The following is a 10425-nucleotide window of genomic DNA, read 5'->3' as shown; positions in this document are numbered from 1 at the left end:
CTAAGTATGGGAAGATGCAAGAATCCGGGTTCATAAAACTTTTTCCTGAAATATAACTATCTAAGGGCCTGTTTTGCCTGTTTTCCCAAAGCACAGAGTGCCTCATCCTGTCCTGAGTCCTGAATTCCTTTCAGGGTGTCCTTGTAGGTCAGTGACTGCAGTGGCTACTGACTTAATCCGTGTAGAACGGGATGGCAAGGGACATTCTTTATTTGCACCACTTTGCTGTCCCTTGTGGTTTTTCTATACCCTCTCCATACCTTTGAAAATAGTCTTTTTTACTAAACCCATATAGAATTGCCATAAATTGAGTGTGCCTTCTGTTTCTTGCTGAGATACTTACCGATACTCTATTAAGCATGCCCTTTTATTTTCTGTATTTCTGAGGCTTTGACATCTAGGGCCTTACTAACCCTGGAGAGACTGTCCCTCCCAGGCTAGCCAATTCCTGGAGACAGTAAGCATCTCACCTGCAGGCATGCTTCTCACCTGCAGTTCATGCAAATGAACCAACCCTCAGCCCACACCCCTACCACCTCAGGGCCACTATTCCCAGGTCTTCATCACTCCAGGGCCGGATACCAGGCAACTAGGAACAACCCTTATATACCCAAGAGCCTGCTGAAATCATTCAAACTAGCCAATCCTAAACCTATTTACCCTGCCTCACCAGCTCCTTCTCACAGAAACCAAAGTAGAGACTAGCCCACATTTCCCCCTTGCTTCCTCTACTCTGGGCAGACCCAGAGCTTCCCAGCATTGCCCCACCCCCATCCCCAATGGCTTGGTATGACTCCTCCCTTTGGTAACTGTTGCCAACTAAAAATCGTCACTTGCCATCTGCCTTTCCAAGGATTAGGTCATAAGCCACTGCAGTTGCTGAGCTTCAACATACCCTGAAAGGAGTTCAGGAATGAGGCACTCTGTGCTCTGGGAAAAACTGGCAGAATAGGCATGCAGATAGCTAGATATTTTCAGATTTTATGAGCCCAATTTCTTGCATCTTCTCATATCTAGAAAAGCACTAAAATCATTAATGGAGACATTTGCTCCTCATAACTAGCAGCAACCTTCTGCTTAGATGCGTGCTTGACTACACGTATCTCCCTTCACTAAACTCATATATAATATTGATCTTCCCCTTGCCCTCTTTGGAGCCGTACCTCAGAGCTCTCTGAGAGGCTGTCTCCCAGCCCAGAGTCCTCGTTTGGCCCCCAATAAAACAATTTCACAACTCTCACCTTGTGCATTTCTTTTCAGTCAACACTGCAAATAACAAATTATCTTTTCAGTGGTAATCTCCGGATCTGTTGTCCTCACCATACCTGAATAATAAAACCTACATTTTAGAACAGATATAAGCATTTTGATACTTTTATCATTTTTTTCAAATATAATACCCACCAGAACCTGTGACATTGCAGAAGAGTCGTAACTGGGAAATGTTATAGCTATGTGGTGGGCTTTAGCAGAAAAGATGTGTTAAAAAAAAGAGGCCCCTTGGGCTTCCCTCATGGTGCAGTGGTTGAGAGTCCGCCTGCTGATGCAGGGGACATGGGTTCGTGCCCCGGTCCAGGGAGATCCCACATGCCGTGGAGCGGCTGGGCCCGTGAGCCATGGCCGCTGAGCCTGCGTGTCCGGAGCCTGTGCTCCGCAACGGGAGAGGCCACAACAGTGAGAGGCCCGTGTACCGCAAAAAAAAAAAAAAAAAAAAGGCTCCAAATGAAGTCATTTGTCCCTGAAACAGAAAGACTTAATTGCAGTTTCAACTCCTCCCAGAAATGTGTCCTTTTAAACAGTCAATCTGAAATTTCCTCATCAGCCGTACTGAGGTAACGTGTGTGACAAAGACTCCTACCGTTCCCTTCCCCCCAAAGAAGTCAGCCTGGACTGAAACAATCTTTTCTTTTGCTATTACCTTTTTGTCCCACCCCATTCTGCCTGTAAAAACCTTCCATTTTTGTACAACGTCTCAGAGCCTTTCTATTTACTAGATGGGATGCTGCCTGATTCAAGAATTGTTGAAGAAAGCCACTTAGATCTTCAAATTTACACAGTTGAATTTTTTTTTTTTTTTTGCGGTGCGCGGACCTCTCACTGCTGCGGCCCCTCCCGTTGTGGAGCACAGGCTTCAGACGCGCAGGCTCAGTGGCCATGGCTCACGGGCCCAGCCGCTCCGCGGCACGTGGGATCTTCACGGACCGGGGCACGAATCCGTGTCCCCTGCATTGGCAGGCGGACCCTCAACCACTGCGCTACCAGGGAAGCCCGAATTTTGGTTTTTGACAGATGAAAACCTCTCCTTATTTCCTCAATAGCCAAATATTCCCCTCAATGAGAATGCTATAGTAATAGTAACAGATAATAAAAAAGAGCAACTAAAAAATTGAAATATGAAGATATAGCCTAGTCAGTGGCAGGTTGGGTGTTTTATAGAGACAATCTTGAGGAAAATGGTTAGAGGTTTATTTTTTTAACGAAGCTTAAAAAGCATTGGGGACAAAGACAAAGAATAATTTAGAAAGATGTACTACTCGAAGGTGGTGCGGATGTATTAATACATGTTAGAAACGAGTGGCCGGGAAGCATCAATCTGCCTGAGCTGTGGTCATTTTTCAAGCCTGGATGAACGTGAAGCAAAATCAAATTGTCACAAGTAGATTTGAACGATATATTGGCAAATTTTCATGGCCAAAGCAAGAACAGGAAAAGCAATAGATAAGAGTGTCTCTGAACCTCTTTGCCAGCATTTAAGAAATAAATTTGTTTCTACAGTGAATCCACCCTCAAGTCAGTCTTGCAAAGTAGTTGGGACTGTGCCATGATATTAATGTAGGTACTGAAAAAAATTCCTCAAGCCATCCATCTTACCCCTGAAAGTTTCTACAAGTAGAAACAGGAGCTGAGAGTGGGTCTGGTGGACCTCTCATCACTCCCTTGCCTTACAAATAACCATGGTCATTCTGCAGGGAAGGTTCAGACCTGCATTCTTTGTAACTCCAGACTTTGTTGTCCTTTTTATGAGCCAGAGGCAGTGAGCACTGTCCCCAGAGAGCACTGAGTTAGCAGAGACTGTGGTCACAGAAATTACTCTTGGAGCATCTTGAATTGTTAATAAAAATTCCAGGAAGCCCAGTAATTACTGGGTACAATATGGAGCTAAGCAGAGGAGAGGGGAAACAGAAGGGGGAAGGGAAGGGAAAATTTCCAAGAATTGACTCATTTGAGATGTCAGAAGATAAATGAGTACTTTTACTTCTAGCCCTTCCTTTCCCCTGGAAATGGAATAGATTAGCAGAGTGGAGGCTTCCCCTTTCTTTCTAGGGTATTTGTGTAGACTATACCTTTTTTTTTAAATTTATTTTTCAGCTTTATTGAGGTTAGACTATGTTTTTAGAACTGTTTGATTTCTTGAAGCCAATTCCTGTTACTTGCACAAAGGGCTGATCGCTTTCTCTCAATTGTACATGAAAATGGATAACTGGGATTAAGATCCCTCCTTTAGAAAATGTCATATATACAAGATTTTCTTCGAAGCACTTTTTTCTTTTTTTCTTTGGTAAAATCAAAAGATTGGAAACAACTTTAATGGTCATCAATAAGGATTTGGCACAGATGTAAAAAACAAACTTATGGTTACCAGAGGGGAAAGGGCAGGGGGGAGGGGTAAACTGGGAGACTGGGATTGACATATAACACTACTGTATAGAAAATAGATAACGAAAAAAGACCTACTGTATAGCACAGGGAACTCTACTCAATACTCTATAATGACCTATATAGAAAAAGAATCTAAAGAAGAGTGGGTATATGTATATGTATAACTGATTCACTTTGCTGTGAAGGTTCTGGGTCATTCTGATGTATTGAGAGGAAATGATCTTAGAAAACATTCACTCCCAATTTTGTCTCATGCATATATTACTGATGTCCTTTCTTGATATCTTTATGTTAATGGAAATTGCAAGATATCATAGATACGTATAAACTGGAAAGAACGAGTAAAATGTTAACCAGCCTCTTAACAATGTCCCAAATAATTGTATCTTAACAATTATAACTTGGAAAAACTTTTTTTTTATTATACTGGGAAGAGTCCTGTAGAACAGGGATTGGTGAACTACAGCCTGTGGGCCAAATCCAGCCTTCTGCCTGCTTGTGTAAATAAAGTTTTGTTGGAACTTGGCCACACTCATTTGTTTATGGCTTCTTTCATGTTACAAAGGCAAAGTTGAGTAGTTGCAACAGAAACCACATGACCTGCAAAGCCTGAAATATCTACTAGCTGACCTTTCATAGAAAATGTTTGCTGATCTCTGTAGTAGAGGTGTGTACCAAAAAGTATGGCATTTCTGTGCTCCAACATCCTAATACACGTTATTTCAAAACACTGACAGTCTTCCTCCACTGATGTATGTATCTTAACATCTGGAAGATAAATAGTTTTTGGATGGACACTGTGTATACTTATCTTATGTGGTGTCAGGTGAAATATGTCTAAAAGTCCCTCGTTGGACAAATACTCTGAGAATCTTGTCTCAAATGAATATGTTTGGGAGGGAAACATATCCCCCAAAAGTGTTTGGGAATAAATGTGATATGAAAGAACAAAGGGCTCTGAGATCCCTGGAATGGGACCTGGGATTGATGAACTGACCAGGCGGGGGCTGTGCCCTACCTCAGTACCTCAGTGAGAATCTTACCAATCCCTGACTCTTCTCTTTCCCTGACCTCAGGCAGCAGAAAGCTTCAAGAGCATGAAGCCCATGGGCCATGTTCTCTGTCACTGGAGTCTTCGGAATGGCCTAGAGATACCAATGGAGACCTGGCCTTGCTCACTCATGCCTCCCCTGGCAGCCCAGTACCAGGCAAAGCAACTAAGGTAAATCTAAGTCCATCCCATCCACTCTTCTAGGCCTCAGAATCCAGTCCGTGAAAGAGTGTCCCCAGACCTAGGACTAATGAGTAGAAGTGGGAGAGAGTGGGAAGGAAAAAGAAATAACTAATTTCCTGTGACATCCAGTTTACTAGCTTGGGTGAGCTTGTCTGATTAACTTCATGTAGATTGGGAAGAAAAGTAGTCATTAGAACAAGAGCTGAAAGTTCTGAGTTTTCTCCATCAGTGCTTCAGACAGAAAAATGTCATCTGTTTTGTCTGAAAATTCCAGTGTCAGAGGTTCTGTCACTCTAACCCCTGCAGGAGCTAAGACTTAGGTATCATCGTTAGTTGTTTGCATTCTAGCATTTAGAGAGAGCCTAAGACCATGTTCTTGGGGACATGGGCACACTGGGGAGCAGTTTCTCCAAAGGTGGGCATAGGGGGCTTGTGAAGGCATAACAGCCGATGTGAAGGATTACTTATGAAAGAAGTTTTATCTTAAAACAAGTGTGACATGAGAGGTGATGTTGATTTAGACTGGGTGGTGGTGGTAGATTTGGAACAAAGTGGATTCTGAGAATATTTAGGGGTAAACCCAGTGGCACTTGGGTTGGATAGGAAATGAGGTGAGGAATAGCAAGTATCAGGATGATTCCAAGTGGGTGTGTCCTGCTCTGTGGCAGGAGATGCTACAAACTGGAAGAACAAGGAGAAGGACTTGGATTTGGAAGGGAGGGATGGTTATGAGTTCAGTATTTGCCTTCAGATCAACTGATTACAATTTACAAAAAATTCCCTTCGGTCCATCTACACTGAAAACCTTTTTGAACCCTGATTGGGAAGTTGCAGGATTAATCCTTTATTAATAGAAGTGGGTAGAGAAATATTTGGTGGGGCAGGAGACTTTGGTATCACATTTATAACCTCCTCTGCCTTCTAAGGGTAGCTCTTTGATTGCTGGGCACACTGATGCCAATGCACAGGGACACGGCTGAATTACTCTGTATCCTAAAAGAATGAAAAAGCTGGGGTCTTGAGGGAAAATCCTCAAGGTCATGCACTATGTGCAGTTGGGTTGGAAAAGGCAGGCTCCAGGGGATGTACAGGAGAGTGAAGGGGCTGGGGGACTTGGATGAAGAGAAATGTTGAGGTTGTGTCCTCTGAGGAGTGCACTGCAGAACCTCTTCCATATCTCCTCTCTAAAGTCTTTGGTGGATGTTCCTTTGCTCCCCATGGAGAGAGCTGACATTCAGGTTACACGGCAGCCAGGGTGAAAGTGAACCGCTCTCAGGGAGATGGGCATGGGGGGTGACCAGAGAGATGGAGGTCTGTATGCACTTACCTCCTGGTTCAATCTGCCCTTTCAGTGCTAGAAGACAAGGGAACAGAAGAAAAATAAAAAGAACGCAAGGAAAAAATAAGGAAAGGGAAGGCAATGGAAAGGGAAGGAGAAGAGGATATTGTATATTAAATTAACTCATGCTAAGGGCAAAGGTTAGTGACTTTCAAAAGGAGGATAGCAAGTTGGCTTCCTCCCCCGCCCATTTTCTGGGGGTATTCTAGGGATTGAGTGTGGATTTGTGTGCTGATTCAGGTATTTATTCATTCCTTCGTTAAAGATTTATCGAGTACCTTTTCTATGTGAGGCAGGGGTACAAAGATAAGAGACACGGTCCCTTTTATGTTTGCAGGAAATTTACTATTTAGCGGGAAGAGAGGCAAACAGGCAGAAATAGATCAATGTGAGCCTTGCTATAATAAGTAGCAAGAGTAAAACAATAAAAATGGGGCTTCTGGGTCAACCCTGGAAATTGCAGGAACGCTTTACTCTGAAGGTGGAAGAAAGAACATGAATTTTCCCAGCAGGTGATAGTGGGGTGAAGAGGGAAGCTATATCTGATATTTGGAAGAAAATAAATTGACTGGGGCTGATTTAAGCAGAATACTTACTGGAAGGATATTAAATAGTTCACAGAATTGCCAGGAGGGCTGAAGCCACTTTTGGAAAATGGGACAGGAGTAAGTTAGGCTAGGCAAAGCCCAAGATCAAGGCAGAATGACGCCACAGAGCAAGTTGGGTACAAACACTACTGTCGCCGCTGCTGAACAATTGTAAACCCCAATTGCAGCCCTGGTGCTGCTGCCCTTAGCAATCCCTGCAGCTGCCACTATGGCCTCTGCTCACCACCAGGGTGGATCCTTACCCTCCCTGCTTCTTTGCATTAATCTCTCTGATTGAAAGTTGCGGGTGGGCACATCTGATTGGTTGGGCCTAGGTCACATGCTGCCTCCCTAGTGGCAAGGGAGTCTGGGAAGCTAATAAGTGGCTTTTTTCAGCTTCTGTGATGGAGATGGGGGAAGGGGGAGCAAGGATGAATTAGAGTCTTACATGTAGATTCAAAAAGAGAGCCAGTCCTCTAACTAGGAAGGGAATTCAAATGATAGGCAGTCCTCTTCTCCAAAGGAAGGGAGAAAGTGTTAAGGCAAAAGAAGGATTACGTACAGGTAATTGTATGTGAACATGTAAAAAGGTTCAAAGGCATGAGCCATCATACAGTGCTGGGAGGCCTTCTAATAAAAGGAGATGGGAGAGAAGAAAGGGAAGGCTGGGAAGGTAGACAGGGGACTTATTTTGAAGGCCTTTTGACTTTCCTGTTAGAAGAGTGTGGAAGATACATTTGGTTGCCCACTCAGTACCCATCCATCTTTCTTCCTTACCAGTGGAATTCTAATTTTGACTTAGGTAGCAATACACTCAGCTAAAAACACTTACTTCACTAGAATTCCTTGTAGCTAGTGGTAGCCATGTTACATAGTGCACGTAAATGACATATAAACTGAGGGGTATTGTCTCTCCCCTTTCGAGCTGAATACTGATGTGAGGTCTGGAGATTTGGCAACCATCTTAGGACAATGAGACAACAAGCAGGGGATGAGGCCTATGCATTAAAAATGGCAAGCAGAAAGCTGGAAAGAGCCCTGTTCCCTGTTCCATCTGAGAATTGCCTGTTCCCAGATTTCTTGAGACAAACCCCTTATGTATTTAAGCCACTAGAGTTAGATTTTTCTGTTAGTTACTGCTGAATGTGATCCTGACTGAAAAAGGGAAGGAAATCAGCTAGGAAACTAGTACAGTCATTTATAAGTGACTTGAATGGGGGCAGAAGAGGAGGGGATTGGGCAGAGAGGAGGGACTGAAGATGTGAATGTGGTGAATGTGTATGCTCAGTCAAGTCTCAAATGGGATGGGGGCTGTGTGGATGGAATCTACTTCAGGTACCACAGAAAGCTATCCATAGCCTTAAGGTGTTAGGGAGCTCCATAAGAACACCTGGAAAGCATGGAGTGGGAGGGAGATTGTGAAAGTGGGCGAAGGGAGCAGAAAGGGGATGTGCAGGGTCTCAAAGACTAACCTCATGATTTCCTTTTATTACTAAAAAAAATACTGGATCAATATACACATTTTAGAAAACTCAGTTAAGCAAAAAACTATCTGTTAAGAAAATTAAAATCCCCCAAATCCCACCACCCAGAGATAATAATTACTGCTAACATTTTGGTTATTTCTTTCCAGCCCCCATTCACTCTCTCTTTTTTTCTGCCATTGTTGCCACATAAACGGTTATATAACTGAATTGTTTAACAAAAATGTGATCATAATATATACTGTTTTCCAACCTGTTCGACTTTTTGCATTTAGCAATGTATTGGGAAAGTCTTCCCATGTCATTAATATCATTTTAGTGGTTACATGCAGTGTTCCCTCATGTGGATCTACCTATCATACTTTAGAAGTTGAACTTTTAAAAGTTTTTATTATCTCCCATTTCACACCACTTTTGGATGTGGTGGGGGAACCGTTGAAGGTGATTCTGGGATGGAAGGAGAGGTAGCATTAGCCTTGCCATCAGTTTTAATGAGATGATATCTTGTTCTGGCTGTGATAGCCTGAAAATTCCCGCCAATATTTATCTTCATTTTATTTTTATTTTGTGAACAAGGAACAAGATTCTAAAACCGTTAGTTACTATTTAGTATAAAGGGAATAAAGGCTATTCCCACTAGCGTAAACAGCGTATGTTTACAGCACTGACATTTACTGGCTTTTCTTTGAGACATTTAACTTCTCTGCAGTCGGGCCATTTAGCGGGCAGATAGGGGAAATACAGCGGGAAGAGTACGGATTATCGTATGACAGCATCTGTTGGAAGTGGGTAAAAAAATCTTCCTCCTTTTCCGCAGCGAGCAGGGTTCGAACCTGCGCGGGGAGACCCCATTGGATTTCAAGTCCAACGCCTTAACCACTCGGCCATCGCTGCCACGATGTGGAACAGGAGGCGGAAATACTTTAGTGTTAAAACAACTGGGCACATGCGCACCAGCCTCACAAGTGGGCGGGGCTTACAACCTCCGCGAGCTCTGCTGTGTGAGAGGTGGCTGAGGCTGACTGCCCAAATTGCGGGAATTACCCTCTGAACGCGAGGAAATAATAGAAACTCCCTTAAGTAGTTTAAGTAAACGCCTTTAAAGGCGAGTCTTAGAAGCCCTTCCCTGCGCTCGGAAAATCGAAAGTCGCAACCCTGCTTGGCTTCTGGTCTCTGACCTGGTTTTTGCTCTCCCGCTTCCTCACTACGTCACCGAGAAAACTGTGAAACAAAGATTCGTTTCGCTCAGTGCTCCGGGCCCGCGCCCTGGAAAGTTTCTGCGTCTCCAGCTGCGTTTGCCGCGTAGGTCGCGTCGAGCTCTCCTCCGAGAGGGAGGTGTGAGTGAAGGCGTGAGGAGTCGGCCGCTGCCCGTGGGCTCGCTTCTCGGAGGCTCCTGCTCATTCAGTCATCTTTCATTCTTCTCCCCACAATGACTCCCTCGTTGCTGAGCCCTACTGGAAGAAATCGTGTCCCGAGTGTTTCCCAAGCTTTCTCAAGTGATGGGGAGACTTGCAGGTGGTTTGAGAACAAAGTTCTGTGCATTAGGTCTGCATTTTACCTTTAAATGACATTAATTTCCTCCCTTGTTAAGTGTAGCTACTGCGCTAGGTGCTTTATTTACGTTATTTCGTTAAAGTTCTCAGAACCGGGTAGGTCTGTACTATGGTCGCTCACCTCAGAGAATGAGGCGGGGAACGAGGCACGAGAATTGGCGCCGGTGATAACCAGGGCGCACGCGCAGCTCCGTAGCACGTGGCGCCCCGAGAGCAGCGAGTTGTTTGTTGATGGAAGATTTCCAGAAAACAGTAGGGGCCTTTTACTATTTTAAGTATTTGTAACTGTTCAGGGGAACTTCTCCATCTTTCTCATAATGTTACATTTCATATTAAGGCAGGAAGGCAAATCCTTGCCCTTGGGAAGGCCAGATATTAAGTGACCTCACTTGATATTTGGGTGAATTTTCTTGAGACTCTTAAGTACCGTTTCTCTTAACTAAATAAAGGTGCTAAGTGTCTAGATCCATTTAATTGTGGAAGGAGAGCAAAATACCTGGGAATTTTAAGAATAAGTTTTATCTAATTTGAGATTTTGCTTTTAGAAATTTTCTCTTTTTGTTTTTAA

General features: G+C 43.7%; 1 non-coding gene across 1 annotated transcript; it reads right to left on the bottom strand.

Moving 5' to 3' along the window:
• Nucleotides 1–9116: 9116 nt before the first annotated feature.
• On the bottom strand, nucleotides 9117–9198 carry TRNAS-UGA. The gene has a single exon. It is a non-coding gene; the product is annotated as a tRNA-Ser (tRNA).
• Nucleotides 9199–10425: the final 1227 nt, after the last annotated feature.

Source organism: Monodon monoceros, unplaced genomic scaffold (genome assembly GCF_005190385.1).
Source record: "Monodon monoceros isolate NGI ecotype Baffin Bay Population unplaced genomic scaffold, NGI_Narwhal_1 Super_Scaffold_4, whole genome shotgun sequence".
Taxonomy (NCBI): domain Eukaryota; kingdom Metazoa; phylum Chordata; class Mammalia; order Artiodactyla; family Monodontidae; genus Monodon; species Monodon monoceros.
The sequence above is the reverse complement of the archived record's forward strand: the minus strand, read 5'-3'. Positions and strand labels throughout refer to the sequence as shown.